Raw genomic sequence first — 19,195 nt, 5'->3', positions numbered from 1 at the left:
AAGGTGTGGCCTGAGCAGTGCTGAGCACAGGGCACAAGGACTTCCCTGCTCCTGCTGGCCACACTCTTCCTGCTGCAGGCCAGGATGCCCTTGGCCTTCTTGGCCCCCTGGGCACACTGCTGGCTCATGTTTAGGCAGCTGTCAGTCAGCACCCCCAGGTCCCTCTCTGTTTGGCAGCTAAGCAGGCAGGAAGGCTGCCAGCTCCCAGCTGTGGTTACTGGCATCACAGACCCTGCTGTGGATGCTGGTGCAGCCTGGCATGCAGCAGCCCTGTGGGGATTTGGAGGAGAGAGTTCTTCCCAACAAGAGAGATTGGCCACTGGAATGTGCTGCCCAGGGAGGTGGTGGAGTCCCCATCCCTGGAGGTGTTCAAAAAAGGCTTGGATGTGGCACTTGGAGCCAGGGTTTAGTTGTCAGGAGGTGTTGGGTGTTAGGCTGGACTTGATGATCTCTGAGGTCTTTTCCAACCTGGTTGATTCTGTGTGTGAGCAATTCTCAGCAAGAAATAAAGGAGCTGTGGTGGGTAAGAGGCTGGGGCCAGACCCTGCTCAGTGGTGCCCAGGGACAGGCCAAGGGGTACTGGACACAAACTGGAACTCAGGAAGTTGCATCTGAACAGGAGGAGAAACTTCTTTGGTGTGAGGCTGCTGGAGGCCTGGAGCAGGCTGCCCAGAGAGGCTGTGGAGTCTCCTTGTGTGGAGAGCTTCCAACCCCCCGTGGGCATTGTGCTCCTGGGCAAGCTGCTGTGGGTGCCCTGCTGGAGCAGGGTGTTGGGCTGGGTGAGCTCCAGAGCTCCCTTCCAGCCCCTGCCACGCTGGGATTCTGGGCTAGCAGTGGTGCAGTTGGCATGAACCGGTGGGGAGCTGGGGAGGAGGTGAAATTCCTTCAGCAGAGGCTTGCTTTTCCACTTGAAATTGAATGTTGCCCTTTGTGTAACAGGAGCTCGTTGTGGGGAGCAGAGCTGCTGGAAGCTGCTCTCGAGTAGGGCATGCAAAGCAGGAAGAGAGATTCTTCACCGGGTCTCCATTTTCCAAGGAAGTGAAAAGGCTTTTGAAGAGTGTTGCAAGGCTGGGGACTGCCCCAGCCGCTCCTCAGCGCCCAGCAGGGCAGCAGAAGGCTTCCTGCTCTCCGGCCCTGTGCACGGCAGCTGCTCAGCTGGGTTGTGTAAGAGCTCTGAGAGAGCAGCCCGGAGGAGGAGGAGGAAGTGTCTGTTTGTTCAGCAAGTCAGGTCAGCTTGGAAAAGAAGGCTCACATGGCCCTGCTGCTCTGCTCCTCTTTCCTCCTGCTGTCCACTTGCTCTCCCCCAGCCCAAGGAGGGCTGTGCAGCTCTCCCCAGCGGGCAGGCGAGCGCTGAGCAAGCCTGAGACAGCAGCCCTTGGGTGGGTGCTGAGCAAAGGTCGCTCCCGGGGAGCAGCCCGGGCTCAGCTCTCCCCCCCGGGCAGGCTGGGCTCAGCTCCTCTCTGGGCAGCCCGGGCTCAGCTCCTCTCTGGGCAGCCCGGGCTCAGCTCTCCCCCCTGGGCAGCCCGGGCTCAGCTCCTCTCTGGGCAGGCTGGGCTCAGCTCCTCTCTGGACAGGCTGGGCTCAGCTCCTCTCTGGGCAGCCCGGGCTCAGCTCCTCTCTGGGCAGGCTGGGCTCAGCTCCTCTCTGGGCAGCCCGGGCTCAGCTCCTCTCTGGGCAGCCCGGGCTCAGCTCCTCTCTGGGCAGGCTGGGCTCAGCTCCTCTCTGGGCAGGCTGGGCTCAGCTCCTCTCTGGGCAGGCTGGGCTCAGCTCCTCTCTGGGCAGGCTGGGCTCAGCTCCTCTCTGGACAGGCTGGGCTCAGCTCCTCTCTGGACAGGCTGGGCTCAGCTCCTCTCTGGGCAGGCTGGGCTCAGCTCCTCTCTGGGCAGGCTGGGCTCAGCTCCTCTCTGGGCAGGCTGGGCTCAGCTCCTCTGGGCAGGCTGGGCTCAGCTCCTCTCTGGACAGGCTGGGCTCAGCTCCTCTCTGGGCAGGCTGGGCTCAGCTCCTCTGGACAGGCTGGGCTCAGCTCCTCTCTGGACAGGCTGGGCTCAGCTCCTCTGGGCAGGCTGGGCTCAGCTCCTCTCTGGGCAGGCTGGGCTCAGCTCCTCTGGGCAGGCTGGGCTCAGCTCCTCTCTGGACAGGCTGGGCTCAGCTCCTCTCTGGGCAGGCTGGGCTCAGCTCCTCTCTGGGCAGGCTGGGCTCAGCTCCTCTCTGGACAGGCTGGGCTCAGCTCCTCTGGACAGGCTGGGCTCAGCTCCTCTCTGGGCAGGCTGGGCTCAGCTCCTCTGGGCAGGCTGGGCTCAGCTCCTCTCTGGGCAGGCTGTGCTCAGCTCCTCTGGGCAGGCTGGGCTCAGCTCCTCTCTGGGCAGGCTGGGCTCAGCTCCTCTCTGGGCAGGCTGGGCTCAGCTCCTCTCTGGGCAGCCCGGGCTCAGCTCCTCTCTGGGCAGGCTGGGCTCAGCTCCTCTCTGGGCAGGCTGGGCTCAGCTCCTCTCTGGGCAGGCTGGGCTCAGCTCCACTGGGCAGGCTGGGCTCAGCTCCTCTCTGGGCAGGCTGGGCTCAGCTCCTCTCTGGACAGGCTGGGCTCAGCTCCTCTGGACAGGCTGGGCTCAGCTCCTCTCTGGGCAGGCTGGGCTCAGCTCCTCTCTGGACAGGCTGGGCTCAGCTCCTCTCTGGGCAGGCTGGGCTCAGCTCCTCTCTGGGCAGGCTGGGCTCAGCTCCTCTGGACAGGCTGGGCTCAGCTCCTCTGGGCAGGCTGGGCTCAGCTCCTCTCTGGGCAGGCTGGGCTCAGCTCCTCTATGGGCAGGCTGGGCTCAGCTCCTCTCTGGACAGGCTGGGCTCAGCTCCTCTCTGGGCAGGCTGTGCTCAGCTCCTCTGGGCAGGCTGTGCTCAGCTCCTCTCTGGGCAGGCTGGGCTCAGCTCCTCTCTGGGCAGGCTGGGCTCAGCTCCTCTCTGGGCAGGCTGGGCTCAGCTCCTCTCTGGGCAGCCCGGGCTCAGCTCCTCTCTGGGCAGGCTGGGCTCAGCTCCTCTCTGGGCAGGCTGGGCTCAGCTCCTCTCTGGACAGGCTGGGCTCAGCTCCTCTCTGGACAGGCTGGGCTCAGCTCCTCTCTGGACAGGCTGGGCTCAGCTCCTCTGGACAGGCTGGGCTCAGCTCCTCTCTGGGCAGGCTGTGCTCAGCTCCTCTCTGGACAGGCTGGGCTCAGCTCCTCTGGGCAGGCTGGGCTCAGCTCCTCTCTGGGCAGGCTGGGCTCAGCTCCTCTGGACAGGCTGGGCTCAGGTCCTCTGGACAGGCTGGGCTCAGCTCCTCTGGACAGGCTGGGCTCAGCTCCTCTCTGGGCAGGCTGGGCTCAGCTCCTCTCTGGGCAGCCCGGGCTCAGCTCCTCTCTGGGCAGGCTGGGCTCAGCTCCTCTCTGGGCAGGCTGGGCTCAGCTCCTCTCTGGGCAGCCCGGGCTCAGCTCCTCTCTGGGCAGGCTGGGCTCAGCTCCTCTCTGGGCAGGCTGGGCTCAGCTCCTCTCTGGACAGGCTGGGCTCAGCTCCTCTCTGGGCAGGCTGGGCTCAGCTCCTCTCTGGGCAGGCTGGGCTCAGCTCCTCTCTGGACAGGCTGGGCTCAGCTCCTCTGGACAGGCTGGGCTCAGCTCCTCTCTGGGCAGCCCGGGCTCAGCTCCTCTGGGCAGGCTGGGCTCAGCTCCTCTCTGGGCAGGCTGGGCTCAGCTCCTCTGGACAGGCTGGGCTCAGGTCCTCTGGACAGGCTGGGCTCAGCTCCTCTGGACAGGCTGGGCTCAGCTCCTCTGGGCAGGCTGGGCTCAGCTCCTCTCTGGGCAGGCTGGGCTCAGCTCCTCTCTGGGCAGGCTGGGCTCAGGTCCTCTGGACAGGCTGGGCTCAGCTCCTCTGGGCAGGCTGGGCTCAGCTCCTCTCTGGGCAGGCTGGGCTCAGCTCCTCTGGGCAGGCTGGGCTCAGCTCCTCTCTGGACAGGCTGGGCTCAGCTCCTCTGGGCAGGCTGGGCTCAGCTCCTCTGGGCAGGCTGGGCTCAGCTCCTCTCTGGGCAGGCTGGGCTCAGCTCCTCTGGACAGGCTGGGCTCAGCTCCTCTCTGGGCAGGCTGGGCTCAGCTCCTCTCTGGGCAGGCTGGGCTCAGCTCCTCTGGACAGGCTGGGCTTAGCTCCTATGGGCAGGCTGGGCTCAGGTCCTCTGGCAGCCCAGCCAGGCCTCTTCACCCACTGGAATGAAAGCATTCTGCCTTGTCTCTGCTTAAACACAGCATGGTCCTGGGGGAAGGGAAGGCCCCCAGGCTTTCACAGAATGGTTTGGGTTGGAAGGGACCCCAAAGCTCATCCAGTTCCAAGCCCCAGCCATGGGCAGGGACACCTCCCCCCAGCCCAGCTTGCTCAAGGCCTCATCCAGCCTGGCCTTCAACACCTCCAGGCAGGAGGCAGCCACAGCCTCCCTGGGCAACCTGTGCCAGAGTCTCCCCAGCCTCACTCTCAACACTTTCTTCCTCCTCTCCAGTCTCAATCTCCCCTCTCCCAGCCTCAATCCATTCCCCCTCATCACTATGAGTCCCTCCCCAGCTTTCCTTTAGCCTCCTTTCAGGTACCGGAAGGCTGCTCTGAGGTCTCCCTGGAGCCTTCTCCTGTCCTCCTTTGATGCTGGATCTTTCATTGCATGGGTCCATGAGGCTGGTTTATGTTTCATGATGTGAGGAAGAGAGAGATGAAGCTCTGATAAAGTGCCCTCCCAGCCTGCAGTGCTGGAGTAATTGCTCCAGAAGCCTTTGAGGTGCCCTGGGAGTGCTGAAGAGGTTGTTCTGGGGAGGGCTGCTGGGAACTGCCTTTGATGGCAACTTGTCAGTACTGGCTCTGGCTTGACTTGGCTGCTGGCTCTGAGGAGGTTTGGCTGTCTTAATTTGCTTTTGTGGGAGTGTGCTGTGTGAAGAAGTGGTAACTCAGCATCCCCTGGGAGGCAGAAACACACAACCAGAGAGTTGTTTGGCTTGGGGCAGACCACTGGGACCAACCATCAACCTGGCACCACCATGGGCACCTGCCTCAGCTGGCTGAGCTTGCCTTGGATGTAAAGAAGCTGCTTTTGAGTTCCTCAGCCTTATTCATGGGGAATAAATGATGAAGAGTATTATTCTTTCCAGTTGATAGGGAGTTTTGTTTTCTAGAGCTTCCCCCTGGCCTGCAGACCCAGGTGGCTCTGTCACAGGCAGCTGCTGCTGCTTCCAGGGCACACAGCAGGGAAGTGCTTCCCAGCTCCTCTCACTGCAGCAGGTCTGACAGAAAGCCATCAACTCCTACATTGGAGGTGGTCCTCAGGCTCACTGAGGACCAGTGACCTGAGGATCAGTGACCTGAGGACCTCCACTGGACCTAATCCAGTGGAGGATGTCCCTGCTTTGCTGCAGAGGGGGATGGACCAGATGGCCTTGGGAGGTCTCTTCCAACCCAGACCATTCTATGATTCCATGGATGTTAACATCCTATGGACATGGACAGTGGCACTGAGAGCACCCTCAGCTGGAAGAAGCCCAGCAGGGAGACTCCTCCAGGTTCAGGGTCATAGTATCATAGAATCAGTCAGGGTTGGAAGGGACCACAAGGATCATTTAGTTCCAACCCCCCTGCCATGGGTAGGGACACCCCACACTAGATCAGCCTGGCCAGAGCCTCAGCCAGCCTGGTCTTAAACACCTCCAGGGACAGGGCCCCAACCACCTCCCTGGACAACCCATTCCAGGGCTTCACCACTCTCATGGGGAAGAACTTCCTCCTCCCCTCCAGCCTCAATCTCCCCACCTCCAGCTTCATTCCATTCCCCCTAGTCCTATCACTGCCTGAGATCCTGAGCAGTCCCTCCCCAGCCTTCCTGGAGCCCCCTTCAGATCCTGGAAGGCCACAATGAGGTCACCTGGGAGCCTTCTCTTCTCCAGACTGAACAGCCCCAACTCCTTCAGTCTGTCCTCACAGGAGAGCAGCTCCAGCCCTCTGCTCATCCTCCTGGCCCTGCTTTGGGCACCTTCCAGCACCTCCAGATCCCTCTTGTCATAGGGGCTCCAGAACTGGAGGCAGGACTCCAGGTGGGGTCTCCCCAGAGCTGAGCAGAGGGGGAGAATCACCTCCCTTGCCCTGCTGGCCACACTTCTCCTGCTGCAGCCCAGGCTCTGGTTGGCTTTCTGGGCTGCAAGTGCACACTGAGAGCTCCTGGTGAGCTTCTCCTCCCCCAGCACCCCCAAGGCTCTCTCCTCAGGGCTGCTTTCCAGCCAGTGCCTGCCCAGCCTGGATTTGTGCCTGGGATTGCCTCCACCCAGATTCACCTGTCCTCAGCCTCCTGGTAGCTGCCAGCATCTGTCCAGCACCCAGAGGAGCTCCCTCTGGCCACTGTTCTGTGGCAGATGTGTGCTCAGCAGTGTCTGCAGAGCAGATGGGCTCCAGGCTGTGTTTTGCAGGCTTGTGCCCTGTGGTGTTCCCAGATCCAGTGGCAGAATCATCCCCAGGATCATTCCTAGGACTCATTATTGGGTCCACTTCTTTTCAGCATCTTGATCAGTAGTCTGGTCAGGGGGATCAGGGAGCCTTCAGTAAGGCTGCAGACAGCACCAGTTTGGGTGGGAGTGTAGGGAGGCCCTACAGAGGGCCCTGACCAGGCTGGATCAATGAGCCAAGGCCAGTGGGATGAGGTGTAACAAAGCCAAGTGCTGGGTGCTGCACTTGGGTCACAGCAGCCCCATGAACACTGCAGGCTGGGGGCAGAGGGGCTGGGAGCTGCCCAGCAGAGACCAAGTTGCTCAGGGCCTCTCCAAGCTGGCCTTGAACACCTGCAGGGAGGGGGCAGCCCCAGCCCCCCTGGGCAGCCTGTGCCAGGCTCTCCCCTCCCTCACTGCAAAGAATTCCTTCCTTATCTCCAGCCTCAGTCTCCCCTCTCCCAGCTCATTGTCCCTCCTCCTGGCACTCCCAGCCCTTATCCAGAGTCCCTGCCCAGCTCTCCTGGAGCCCTTCAGGTTCCAGTCTGACTGGCAGGCTGTGGCTTGATGGAGTTTGGGGGAGGCTCAGTCTTGGATCTTGATGTGTTCCAGGTGCTGGAATCTGGGCTGTAAGTGTCAGAGCTGAGCAGAAAGGGAGTTCCAGGCAGGGCAGGGGCTCCTCAGTTTTGCTGTGTTTCCTTTCTTGTTTTCCCCTCTCCTGGAGTTCCAGTGTGGCTTAGCAAGAAGCCTGTGAGGAGAGGAGGAGGGGAGTCTCTCCACTGCCCAGCCTGCCTAACTCACCATCACTTTCTCCACCTGCAGACCTGGCTTGCCAGCATTTCCCTTTGATATTATCAGTCCTGCACTCCTGGCTTTGCTCCCTGCTGCAGCCCCAGCCTGTGCTGTGCCATCCCTGCTGCAGCCCCAGCCTGTGCTGTGCCCTCCCTGCTGCAGCCCCAGCCTGTGCTGTGCCCTCCCTGCTGCAGCCCCAGCTCTGTGCTGTGCCCTCCCTGCTGCAGCCCCAGCCTGTGCTGTGCCCTCCCTGCAGCAGCCCCAGCCTGTGCTGTGCCCTCCCTGCAGCAGCCCCAGCCTGTGCTGTGCCCTCCCTGCTGCAGCCCCAGCCTGTCCTGTGCCCTCCCTGCTGCAGCCCCAGCCTGTGCTGTGCCCTCCCTGCTGCAGCCCCAGCTCTGTGCTGTGCCCTCCCTGCTGCAGCCCCAGCCTGTGCTGTGCCCTCCCTGCTGCAGCCCCAGCCTGTGCTGTGCCCTCCCTGCTGCAGCCCCAGCCTGTGCTGTGCCCTCCCTGCTGCAGCCCCAGCCTGTGCTGTGCCCTCCCTGCTGCAGCCCCAGCCTGTGCTGTGCCCTCCCTGCTGCAGCCCCAGCCTGTGCTGTGCCCTCCCTGCTGCAGCCCCAGCCTGTGCTGTGCCCTCCCTGCAGCCCCAGTCTGTCCTGTGCCATCCCTGCTGCAGTCCCAGCCTGTGCCACCCCTCCAGCAGCCCCAACCTGTCCTGTGCCCTCCCTGCTGCAGGATTGTTGTCTGCTGCCTCTCACTGCTTTGGGCCCACTGGCAGTGTCATGCAGCCCTGCTCCACGGAGCTCAGCTCATTGTCCTCTTCTGAACACTCTGTCCTCACTGATTATTCTTTTTTCCTCCTCTTTGTTCATAGATTCAGAGGTTTCCTGAGGAGCCTGCAGAAGCTGGGAGGCCAGCAGTGACCAGCCCCTGCTAGGGAAGCAGATCAAGCAGGGCCTCTACCAGAAGGTGACCAGGCAAGTCTGCTGTACAAATAAACTCCATCAAAGGAGCTTGATGTGGCCATGCTGAGAGGAAGAGCTCTGGCCCCTCCTCTGCTGCTGGGGGCTGTGCTGAGTGAGTGTGACCAGCTCTGCCTTCTTGGAGAGCTCACTGGGGCTCTGCTTCAGAGCAAAGGCCTTAAGGGTTGAATTGCTGCTGCTGAGTTTGTCTCCCCCTTGCATTAGGTGATAGGACCAGAGGAGATGGCCTGAAGTGGTGCTAGGGGGCAGGGGGAGGTTGGAGAGTAGGAACAGGCTGCCCAGGGAGGTGGTGGAGTTACCATCCCTGGAGGTGCAGATTCAGGCTGGGCATCAGGAGGAAGCTCTTCACAATGAGAGAGGTAAAATGCAGGAGCAGGCTGCTCAGGGATATGGTTGAGGCCTTGTCCCTGGAGACATTCCAGATCAGATTCAACGTGGCCCTGAGCAACCTGATCCAGTTGGAGGAGTCCCTGCAGGGGGCTTGGACAAGATCACCTTGAGGGTCCCTCCCAAGCCAGTTCCCTCTGTCAGTTTGTGGCCATGGCACCTGGGGACAGTGCTGGGATCAGTGCTGGGCCCCATCCTCTTTAACATCTTCATTGATGATCTGGAGGAGGTGGTCGAGTCAGTCATCAGCAAGTTTGCAGATGGCACCAAGCTGGGGGCAGATGTTGGTCAGTTAGAGGGCAGAAAGGCTCTGCAGAGGGACCTTGCCAGGCTGGGCAGAGTCCAACAGGATGGCATTCAACAAGTCCAAGTGCCAGGTGCTGCACTTTAGCCACAGCAACCCCAGGCAGAGCTACAGGCTGGGGGCAGAGTGGCTGAGAGCAGCCAGGCAGAGAGGGACCTGGGGGTGCTGATTGACAGCTGCCTGAACATGAGCCAGCAGTGTGCCCAGGGGGCCAAGAAGGCCAATGGCATCCTGGCCTGCATCAGGAAGAGTGTGGCCAGCAGGAGCAGGGAAGTCCTTGTGCCCTGTGCTCAGCACTGCTGAGGCCACACCTGGAGTCCTGTGTCCAGTTCTGGGCTCCTCAGTTCAAGAAGGACATTGAGAGACTTGAAGGTGTCCAGAGAAGGGCAAGAAAGCTGGGGAGGGGTCTGGGGCACAGCTTTGTGAGGAGAGGCTGAGGGAGCTGGGGTTGCTTAGCCTGCAGAAGAGGAGGCTCAGGGGAGACCTTCTTGCTCTCTCCAACTCCCTGCAGGGAGGCTGTAGCCAGGTGGGGGTTGGTCTCTTCTCCCAGGCACCCAGCACCAGAACAAGAGGACACAGTCTCAAGCTGTGCCAGGGGAGGTTTAGGCTGGAGGTGAGGAGAAAGTTCTTCACTGAGTGAGTCATTGGCCATGGGAATGTGCTGCCCAGGGAGGTGGTGGAGTCCCCATCCCTGGAGGTGTTCAGGAGGGGATTGGATGTGGCACTTGGAGCCATGGTCTAGTCATGAGGTCTGTGGTGACAGCTTGGACTCAATGATACTTGAGGTCTCTTCCAACCTTAGTGATACTGTGATGGTTTAGTGGCCCTGGTGGTGTGAGGTTGGACTCAGTGACCTTGGAGGCCTTTCCCAAGCAAAACAATTCTGTGATTCTGTCAACTTCTTCTCATTTTCCTTTTCATTAAAAGCTAATGGAAGTCTGTGCCTGCTGCCAGCAGTGTTGGGTAACTCCAGGAAGCCTGTGGGAGCCAATCTCAACTGCAATCCCCAGTCTGGAACTGGGCCTTGTTGGGGTTTGTGCTGTGACAGCCATGGGTGCTCTGTGCTGGTCCCATGTGCAGGGGGCAGGGCAGCCCTATACCCAAGGGACAGAGGTGGAACAGGGGAGAGACACACAAGGATTTGCTTAGAGTAAGAGAAGCCAACAGTGGCAGCCACCCAGCCAGAGGCCCTGAAGGGTGGAGATTTGCAACTCCTGAGTGTGAGGAAACAGCCAAATGACTCCACTTGGCAGGGCTCTGCCAGACCTGCTGTGAGCTCCCCCAGGCACCGTGGCAGGGACACCTACAGGGTGTGACTGTTGGCCCCAAGCTCTGATCTGCCTGATAAGTGCTGCAGAGAACCTGAGCTGAACTCTAGCCCAATCCTTCACCCCCAAACCTCCCTGTGTGGGTGGCAGGAGCCTTTGCTCCACCCTCAACCCATATCCTGTCTCCAGGGTTTGCCAGGGGCACCTGGAGAGAAGGCTCTGCCTCAGCCTGGCCAAACAGCATCAGCCTGGGCATGGCCCCTTCTCTGCTGCCACCTGCACCACCCACGGCTGTGCTGTGCTGCTTCCACCCTGAGAGCCTTCTGGGAGAGGATGGGAGGGAATGGATTTGAGCTGGAGGAGGGCAGAGTTAGGCTGGAGATGAGGAAGAGATTCTGGACAGTGAGGCTGGGGAGACTCTGGCACAGGCTGCCCAGGGAGGCTGTGGCTGCCTCCTGCCTGGAGGTGTTCAGGGCCAGGCTGGATGAGGCCTTGAGCAAGCTGGGCTGGGGGCAGGTGTCCCTGCTTGTATCAGGGAGTTGGAACTGGATGATCTTGAAGTTCCCTTCCAACCTAAAGCAGTCTATGAACCTGTGATCCCTTGGTGGGGGAGATGGCAGAGGATTGGTTCTCCTGCATGGCTTTCCCCCTCATGAGGCACTAAGCAGAGGGCTGGGACTGGGTGAGCTCTCTGCTTGCTACCAGCTTGCCTGCCTCTCCCTCCTCATGTCCCTGCTGACTGCTTCCCTGGCTGCATGTCACAGTCTGCCCAGACATCATCCCCTCTCAAAGCTGAGCCCCAGATGTTGTCTGTAGCCCTGCTCAGCAATTTTTTTGCCAGTCATTCTCCACTCCCTGCCCTCCACCCTCTGGCACCAGGAGCTGGACATCCTCCAGAGTGCCTGCCTCTTTCCTTCCACAGCTTCTGAAACCCTCCAGCACAAATAGCTCAGCTTTATCCCTTCCTCCCTGGAAAAGGGAATGTGTCCTGTGTGGTTTTCTCCTTGGCCCTGCTGATCTGGCTTAAAGAGATCTGCAAGCTTCCCTGGACAGGGACAAAGCCCAGGGAATGCAACTTAACCCTCCTGCCAGCTTAACCCTCCAAATGTAGCAGAGATCCTCTGCTAAGCTGCTCCTTTCCCCTCCTTGCTCTTCATCCAGCTCCATGCCAGTGTGTTAGGACTGGAGTCCCTGGAGGTGGTTAAGAAGAGCCTGGATGAGGCACTTAGTGCCGTGGTCTGGTTGGTTGCTTAGGCCTGGCTGATCTGTTGGGCTTGATCTTGGAGCTCTCTTCCAACCTGGCTGACTCTGTGACTCTGTGTGGTAGGAGCCTGCAGCATGTCTTGCAGGGAGAGGCTGAGCCCTGGAGGAGAAGAGCAGCCCCAGAGGGCAGCTGAGCAATGCTCAGCAAGAGCTAAAGGAGCTGTGGGGGGCAAGAGGCTGGGGCCAGGCTCTGCTCAGTGGTGCCCAGGGACAGCACAAGTGACACTGGGCACAAACTGGAACCCAGGAGGTTCCACCTGAGCAGGAGGAGAAACTTCTTTGGTGTGAGGCTGCTGGAGGCCTGGAGCAGGCTGCCCAGAGAGGTTGTGGAGTCTGGAGCTGCTCTGCTATGGAGACAGACTGAGAGAGTTGGGGTTGTACAGTCTGGAGAGGAGAAGGCTCCCAGGAGACCTCATTGTGGCTGCCCAGAGAGGTTGTGGAGTCTCCTTCTGTGGAGAGCTTCCAGCCCCTCCTGGGCATTGTGCTCCTGGGCAGGGTGGTGTGGGTGCCCTGCTGGAGTAGGGGGGTTGGACTGGGTGACCTCCAGAGATCTCCAGATCTCCTTCCCACCATGCTGGGATCCCCTGATTCTTCATGGAGCTTTTAGGAAGCCTTAAACCTCTGCTAAAGGCTTTAGGTTGGGGCTTTAAGGCCAGGCCACACAGTCCTGCTGTGACCTCACAAACACCCCTTCCAGTTTCAATACAGCACTGGGAGCTCCTCCTGCAGGCATTGCACAAGGGAGAAGCAGAGGGGTGCAATTAAGAGGTGTGCCAGGCACAGCACAGCCTCTCCTTGGGTGTCTGACTTCCAGCCTGAGGTTGCTGAAGCTGCTTGGAAGAGCTCTGAAGGGAGCTGTGGCACTGGAGGATGCCAGTGTGTGGCTGGACAACACATTGCACTGCTGGCCAGAGAAGTCAGGGAACCACAGCAGCATTTCAGCTGGAGAATAGAGTAGAATAAACCAGGTTGGAAGAGACCTTCGAGGTCATCAAGTCCAACCTATCATCCAACACCATCTAATCAAATAACCCATGGCACCAAGCACCCCATCAAGTCTCCTCCTGAACACCTCCAGGGATGGGGACTCCACCACCTTCCTGGGCAGCACATTCCCATGGCCAATCTCTCTTGCTGGGAAGAATTTCTTCCTCACCTCCAGCCTAAACCTCCCCTGGCACAGCTTGAGACTGTGTCCTCTTGTTCTGGTGCTGCTTGCCTGGGAGAAGAGACCAACCCCCACCTGGCTACAACCTCCCTGCAGGGAGTTGCAGAGAGCAAGAAGGTCTCCCCTGAGCCTCCTCTTCTGCAGGCTAAGCAACCCCAGCTCCCTCAGCCTCTCCTCACAGGGCTGTGCTCCAGACCCCTCCCCAGCTTTCTTGCCCTTCTCTGGACACCTTCCAGCATCTCAACCTCTTTCCTAACCTGAGGAGCCCAGAACTGGACACAGGACTCAAGGTGTGGCCTCAGCAGTGCTGAGCACAGGGCACAAGGACTTCCCTGCTCCTGCTGGCCACACTCTTCCTGACGTCCCTTGGCCTTATTGGCCCCCTGGGCACACTGCTGGCTCATGTTCAGCTGCTGTCACCCAGCCCCCCCAGGTCCCTCTCTGCCTGGCTGCTCTCAGCCACTCTGCCCCCAGCCTGCAGCACTGCCTGGGGTTGCTGTGGCCAGTGTGCAGAGAAGGCCTTTGAGATCAGGTCCAAGCATTACCCCAGCACCAGCAAGTCCCCTGCTAACCTAAGTCACTCAGCACCACATCTCTGAAACCCAGCCAGGGAGGGAGACTGCACCACTGCCCTGGGCAGCCTGGGCCAGGCCTTGACAGCCCTTTGAGGGAAGAACTCGTTCCTCATGTCCCACCTAAACCTCCCCTGGTGCAACTGAAGGCTATTTCCTCTTGCCTTGTCTCTTGTTTCTTTGGGGAGCAGCCCAACCCCCCTGTGCCTCCAGCCTCTTCTCAGGGAGCTGTTGGGTGAGGAGGTCTCCCCTCAGCCTGGGGAAGGGCTGGGAGGGACCCTTGAAGGTCATCTTGCCCAAGCCCTCTGCACTGGGCAGGGACACCTTGGTGATACTGTGATCCCCAACTAACTACATCAGGCTGCCCAGGGCCACATCAAGGTTGACCTTGAATGTCTTCAGGGATGGAGCCTCAGCCACATTCTGGGCACCCTGTTACACCTCTGGGCCTCTTCTTCTCCAGGCTGACCAAGCCCAGGATTACCATAGTATCATAGTATCAGTCAGGGCTGGAAGGGACCACAAGGATCAGCCAGTTCCAAGCCCCCTGCCATGGGCAGGGACACCCCACACTAGATCAGCCTGGCCACAGCCTCATCCAGCCTGGCCTTAAACACCTCCAGGGACAGGGCCCCAACCACCTCCCTGCACAACCCATTCCAGGGCTTCACCACTCTCATGGGGAAGAACTTCCTCCTCCCCTCCAGCCTCAATCTCCCCACCTCCAGCTTCATTCCATTCCCCCTAGTCCTATCACTGCCTGAGACCCTGAGCAGTCCCTCCCCAGCCTTCCTGTAGCCCCCTTCAGATCCTGGAAGGCCACAATGAGGTCACCTGGGAGCCTTCTCTTCTCCAGACTGAACAGCCCCAACTCCTTCAGTCTGTCCTCACAGCAGAGCAGCTCCAGCCCTCTGCTCATCCTCCTGGCCCTGCTCTGGACACCTTCCAGCACCTCCAGATCCCTCTTGTCATAGGGGCTCCAGAACTGGAGGCAGTACTCCAGGTGGGGTCTCCCCAGAGCTGAGCAGAGGGGGAGAATCACCTCCCTTGCCCTGCTGGCCACACTTCTCCTGCTGCAGCCCAGCCTCTGGTTGGCTTTCTGGGCTGCAAGTGCACACTGAGAGCTCCTGGTGAGCTTCTCCTCCCCCAGCACCCCCAAGGCTCTCTCCTCAGGGCTGCTTTCCAGCCAGTCCCTGCCCAGCCTGCATTTGTGCCTGGGATTGCCTCCACCCAGCTGCAGGACCCTGCCCTTGGTCTTGTTGAAGCTCCTGAGGTTGGCTTGTGCCCACCTCTCCAGCCTGTCCAGGTCCCTCTGGATGGATCCCTTCCCTCCAGCTGTCTGCTGCCCCACACAGCTTGGTGTCAGCAGCAAACCTGCTGAGGGTGCACTCACTGCCACTGCCCATGGCACCCACAGAGATGTTGAACAAGCCTGGTCCCAGGACTGATCCCTGAGGGACTCTGCTTGTCCCTGGCCTCCCCTGGGCCATGGAGCCATTGACAGCCACTCTTTGGGTGCAGCCATCAAGCCAGTTCCTTATCCATCCAGTGCTCACCCCTCACACCCATGTGTCACCAGCCTGGAGCCCAGGATGTGGTGTGGGACAGTGTCGAAGGCTTTGCTCAGCTCCAGGCAAACGACATCAGTTGCTCTCCCCTCAGCTATTGATGTTGTCACCTGCTCATAGAAGGCCACCAGGTTGGTCAGGCAGGATTTGCCCTTGGCAAAGCCATGCTGACTGTTCCCAATCACCTCTTCACTATTCTTCTGAGCCAGTAGTGCCTCCAGGAGGATCTGCTCCCTGATCTTTCCAGGCACAGAGGTGAGACTGCCTGGCCTGGAGTTCCCTGGTTCCTCCTTCTTAGCTTAGATTCTCAGCTGCTCCTCCCCAGCTCTGTTCTCCAGACCCTTCCCCAGCTTCCTTGCCCTTCTCTGGACTCAGTCCCAGCCCCTCCAAGTCCTTCTTTGAGTGAGGGGCTCAAAAGTGGTCCTGGTACTCCAGGGGTGGCCTCAGCAGTGCCAGTACAGGGGGGTCAGATGCTCTCTTTGCTGCCTGTCTCTGCGGTTTTGACCCAGGAGGGCTTTGGCTGCTGTGGCTGAGCAGTCTGCCCCTCAGCTCTGCCTTTGAGCAGCTCTGGAGCCAAGGCTGTGGCCCCTGAGTGGTCCCAGCTGTGCCCCTCTTTGGGGAGGAAGCAGTTAAAGCAGCCAGGCTCGCCAGGAAGTGGGATAAGGGAGCAGCAGCCCCAGGGCTGGGGACAGGCTGGGGCCACTCCTGCAGACCACAGCCAGGGGCAGGGAACAGTGCCCGAGTGTCTGCAGGCTCCTGCTTCCCCTCCCACTTCCATTTACAGCCCTCCAGAGGAAAAACCCCAGGGACTGGGCTGGAGAGCACCAGCTCAGAGGCAGGGGAGCTCAAGCTCTGCCAGCTGGACTGCTGTAAGCAGAGCCCTGAGCACCTCTGGCTGCCTTTGCCAGGCTGGGCTGTGTGCAGCTCCCCTGTGTGCCCTGCAGGGCTCAGAGCTGTGTGCTGAGCCAGGAAGGGAGCTCTGCTTTTCCACCCTGCTGGTCTGAGTCCTTTTTTCCATTGGATTCCTCTCAGGAGCTTCCATTTTAGTTCACAGTAAGTCTTGCCAGAGCTTTTTCACTGCTTCTTCAGGAGAGGAGAAGAACCTCCTGGCCCTGCTGGCCCTGCTCTTGCCACCAGAAGCATGGCTGGAGTCACCCTGGCTGAGGCTCCCTCCAGCTGTGTGAAGACACAAGGCTGGAGGCTGCTGTGCAGGGGCAGGAGCAGCAGGCACAGCTCTCTGCTGAGCAAGGGAGCAGCAGAGAGACCCTGAGGAGCTGCTGCTGAGGCCTTGGTCCTCTGGGGCAGAGCCAGTGGAACTGGGCTTAGCTCTTGCTACTTCAGCCCTAGCATAGGAAGGATGTTGTGAAGTGAAGAGTCTGCTGCTCTGCTGTTAGTCCTGCTCCCCAGCTCTGGTTTGACCAGGGCCTTCAGTGCTCTCAAATGGGGCTTGAAGAGCACTGCTCACACACTGAGCTGATCTCAGAGTGCTGGCTGGGGGCTTGGCAGACCCTTCCCATGGCCTCTGCTTGTCCTGTGTGCCTGCACTGAAAGGAGGCTCTCCCCTGGGGGGCTGGGAGGCTTTTTGCCTCCAGCTGGGTGAAGACACAAGGCTGGAGGCTGCTGTGCAGGAGCAGCAGGCAGAGCTCTCTGCTGGGCAAGGGAGCAGGAGGCACAGCTCTCTGCTGAGCAAGGGAGCAGCAGACACAGCTCTCTGCTGAGCAAGGGAGCAGCAGGCACAGCTCTCTGCTGGGCAAGGGAGCAGCAGACACAGCTCACTGCTGGGCAAGGGAGCAGCACAGCTCTCTGCTGGGCAAGGGAGCAGCAGACACAGCTCTCTGCTGAGCAAGGGAGCAGCAGGCACAGCTCTCTGCTGGGCAAGGGAGCAGCAGGCACAGCTCTCTGCTGAGCAAGGGAGCAGCAGACACAGCTCTCTGCTGGGCAAGGGAGCAGCAGGCACAGCTCTCTGCTGGGCAAGGGAGCAGCAGAGCTCTCTGCTGGGCAAGGGAGCAGCAGGCACAGCTCTCTGCTGGGCAAGGGAGCAGCAGGCACAGCTCTCTGCTGGGCAAGGGAGCAGCAGGCACAGCTCTCTGCTGGGCAAGGGAGCAGCAGGCACAGCTCTCTGCTGGGCAAGGGAGCAGCAGGCACAGCTCTCTGCTGAGCAAGGGAGCAGCAGACACAGCTCTCTGCTGGGCAAGGGAGCAGCAGGCACAGCTCTCTGCTGGGCAAGGGAGCAGCAGGCACAGCTCTCTGCTGGGCAAGGGAGCAGCAGGCACAGCTCTCTGCTGAGCAAGGGAGCAGCAGACACAGCTCTCTGCTGGGCAAGGGAGCAGCAGGCACAGCTCTCTGCTGGGCAAGGGAGCAGCAGGCAGAGCTCTCTGCTGGGCAAGGGAGCAGCAGGCACAGCTCTCTGCTGGGCAAGGGAGCAGCAGGCACAGCTCTCTGCTGGGCAAGGGAGCAGCAGACACAGCTCTCTGCTGGGCAAGGGAGCAGCAGGCACAGCTCTCTGCTGAGCAAGGGAGCAGCAGACACAGCTCTCTGCTGGGCAAGGGAGCAGCAGGCACAGCTCTCTGCTGGGCAAGGGAGCAGCAGGCAGAGCTCTCTGCTGGGCAAGGGAGCAGCAGGCACAGCTCTCTGCTGGGCAAGGGAGCAGCAGGCACAGCTCTCTGCTGGGCAAGGGAGCAGCACAGCTCTCTGCTGGGCAAGGGAGCAGCAGGCACAGCTCTCTGCTGGGCAAGGGAGCAGCAGAGAGACCCTGAGGAGCTGCTGCTGAGGCCTTGGTCCTCTGGGGCAGAGCCAGTGGAACTGGGGTTAGTTCTTGCTGCTTCAGCCCTGGAGTGGGAAGGATGTTGTGAAGGGAAGAGTCTGCTGCTCTGCTGTTAGTCCTGCTCCCCAGCTCTGGTTTGGCCAGGGCCTTCAGTGCTCTCAAATGGGGCTTGAAGGGCACTGCTCACACACTGAGCTGATCTCAGAGTGCTGGCTGGAGGCTTGGCAGACCCTTCCCATGGCCTCTGCTTGTCCTGTGTGCCTGCACTCAAAGGAGGCTCTCCCCTGGGGGGCTGGGAGGCTTCTTTGCCTCCAGCTGGGTAAAGACACAAGGCTGGAGGCTGCTGTGCAGGGGCAGGAGCAGGAGGCACAGCTCTCTGCTGGGCAAGGGAGCAGGAGGCACAGCTCTCTGCTGAGCAAGGGAGCAGCAGGCACAGCTCTCTGCTGGGCAAGGGAGCAGCAGGCACAGCTCTCTGCTGGGCAAGGGAGCAGCAGGCACAGCTCTCTGCTGAGCAAGGGAGCAGCAGGCACAGCTCTCTGCTGAGCAAGGGAGCAGCAGGCAGAGCTCTCTGCTGGGCAAGGGAGCAGCAGGCACAGCTCTCTGCTGGGCAAGGGAGCAGCAGGCACAGCTCTCTGCTGGGCAAGGGAGCAGCACAGCTCTCTGCTGGGCAAGGGAGCAGCAGGCACAGCTCTCTGCTGGGCAAGGGAGCAGCAGAGAGACCCTGAGGAGCTGCTGCTGAGGCCTTGGTCCTCTGGGGCAGAGCCAGTGGAACTGGGGTTAGTTCTTGCTGCTTCAGCCCTGGAGTGGGAAGGATGTTGTGAAGGGAAGAGTCTGCTGCTCTGCTGTTAGTCCTGCTCCCCAGCTCTGGTTTGGCCAGGGCCTTCAGTGCTCTCAAATGGGGCTTGAAGGGCACTGCTCACACACTGAGCTGATCTCAGAGTGCTGGCTGGAGGCTTGGCAGACCCTTCCCATGGCCTCTGCTTGTCCTGTGTGCCTGCACTCAAAGGAGGCTCTCCCCTGGGGGGCTGGGAGGCTTCTTTGCCTCCAGCTGGGTAAAGACACAAGGCTGGAGGCTGCTGTGCAGGGGCAGGAGCAGGAGGCACAGCTCTCTGCTGGGCAAGGGAGCAGGAGGCACAGCTCTCTGCTGAGCAAGGGAGCAGCAGGCACAGCTCTCTGCTGGGCAAGGGAGCAGCAGGCACAGCTCTCTGCTGGGCAAGGGAGCAGCAGGCACAGCTCTCTGCTGAGCAAGGGAGCAGCAGGCACAGCTCTCTGCTGAGCAAGGGAGCAGCAGGCACAGCTCTCTGCTGGGCAAGGGAGCAGCAGGCACAGCTCTCTGCTGGGCAAGGGAGCAGCAGGCACAGCTCTCTGCTGGGCAAGGGAGCAGCAGGCACAGCTCTCTGCTGGGCAAGGGAGCAGCAGGCACAGCTCTCTGCTGGGCAAGGGAGCAGGAGGCACAGCTCTCTGCTGGGCAAGGGAGCAGGAGGCACAGCTCTCTGCTGGGCAGGGGAGCAGGAGGCACAGCTCTCTGCTGGGCAAAGGAGCAGCAGGCACAGCTCTCTGCTGGGCAAGGGACCCTGAGGAGCTGCTGCTGAGGCCTTGGTCCTCTGGGGCAGAGCCAGTGGAACTGGGTTTGGTTCTTGCTGCTTCAGCCCTGGAGTGGGAAGGATGTTGTGA

The 19,195-nt window shown here is 60.6% G+C and overlaps 1 protein-coding gene across 2 annotated transcripts in view; it reads left to right on the top strand.

Moving 5' to 3' along the window:
* Positions 1 to 19,195, top strand: part of SLC31A1 (solute carrier family 31 member 1) — a 51,756-nt gene that overhangs the window by 16,890 nt on the left and 15,671 nt on the right. The window contains exon 2 of one of the 2 annotated variants that reach the window (XM_068164207.1): positions 8,119 to 8,221. The gene's annotated coding sequence lies outside the window, so the exon portion shown is untranslated. Of the gene's footprint in view, positions 1 to 8,118; positions 8,222 to 15,767; positions 15,811 to 19,195 lie in introns of those variants that run through there. The other variant, XM_068164208.1, reaches the window with a different exon arrangement.

This window comes from Melanerpes formicivorus, unplaced genomic scaffold (genome assembly GCF_026170545.1).
Source record: "Melanerpes formicivorus ecotype bairdi unplaced genomic scaffold, bMelFor1.0.p_v2 SCAF_77, whole genome shotgun sequence".
NCBI classification, from domain to species: domain Eukaryota; kingdom Metazoa; phylum Chordata; class Aves; order Piciformes; family Picidae; genus Melanerpes; species Melanerpes formicivorus.
This window is presented reverse-complemented; position numbering and strand designations above follow the sequence as displayed.